This window comes from Mus caroli, chromosome 1, assembly GCF_900094665.2.
Source record: "Mus caroli chromosome 1, CAROLI_EIJ_v1.1, whole genome shotgun sequence".
NCBI lineage: Eukaryota > Metazoa > Chordata > Mammalia > Rodentia > Muridae > Mus > Mus caroli.
The window spans coordinates 179,960,555-179,961,717 of record NC_034570.1 but is presented as its reverse complement, the minus strand read 5'-3'; the positions used below and the strand labels follow the sequence as shown (position 1 = coordinate 179,961,717).

Here is a 1,163-nt window from a genome sequence, read left to right as displayed (position 1 = left end):
GTTTTTAAAGGACATGGGCAGGTACTTATTTATTCCTATGCTCTCTCTCTCTCTCTCTCTCTCTCTCTCTCTCTCTCTCTCTCTCTCTCTCTCTCCAAGGCTCGTTCATGGGTCCAGGGCAGCTGCCTGTACGCATGAGTGACCCCTGCTCAGCCAAACACAGAAATCTTTTGTCCTAACATACACAAAGCAAATTATTTTTGAAAACCAGAGAACACAGTTAAATCCCAAACTCAGCTGTATAAAAACGGCCCCTTTAATGATTCTTCTACGCCCTGAACCTGACTTAGGTAGAGATGCCACTACGTTTTTAGCAGATCTGTTCCGTATTCGTGTGATTTTTTAATCCATAACTTTTTTCTTCTATAAATCAAGCCTTTCAATATTTTTTAAAAATTCTTGTGGTTGTTTGTCTTTGGGGTATGGGGAGAATGGTAGCATTTGGGGGCAGGTGGAGGCATGCCTCTTGTATAATAAATTACCAGATGGATATAAAATTTAGCAATTAAGTTGGCTGTTACTAAATTGAGAATTTTGAGCAATCGTCTTGATGACTAGAAATTGACATTTTAGTAGCTAAGCCCACTCCAGAGGCTGCATGGATGTTCCAAGTCCACAGGATGGTTGAAATATCATATCTCACTCCTTCAGGACAGTGTGATAACATGAGCTGAGGCCAGGAGCATGAGGACTTCCTGCACCACTCAGCCCAGCATCTCTTCCCACTCCAGGGAAGATAGGAACATCTTGGGCAAAGACAAAGCCACTGATGTCTCAGATCTGAGTCCGAGCTTGTTTGCTGGTTCAAGACCCTAATATTGAATGCACCCAAAGCTAAGCCTCACAGTTGTGTTCTGTATTCCCAGCTAGCAACAAGACCAGAACAGACTTGCTTGGCAGGAGAAAAAGAAAGGAAGACGACAGGATGGATAGCTTGAGTGGTTGTCAACCTTCCCACAAGGACCTTCCTGTTAGGCTAATGTCTAAGCTTAGACTCCTTGCACCTCAGAGAACTGCATTTTAAAACAAACAGTAAAGTAGCACTCTCTCTGTCTTCTGTCTCCCATCTCTCTGACTTTATCTCTCTGTCTTTTGGTCTCCCATCTCTGTCTCTCTCTGCCTCTGTCCTCTGTCTCTCCCCCTCCCCCCGTCTCTCTCTCTGT

At 44.0% G+C, this 1,163-nt stretch overlaps 1 protein-coding gene across 11 annotated transcripts in view; it reads left to right on the top strand.

Moving 5' to 3' along the window:
- Window positions 1-1,163, top strand: part of Prox1 (prospero homeobox 1) — a 51,884-nt gene that overhangs the window by 12,685 nt on the left and 38,036 nt on the right. The window lies entirely within an intron of this gene.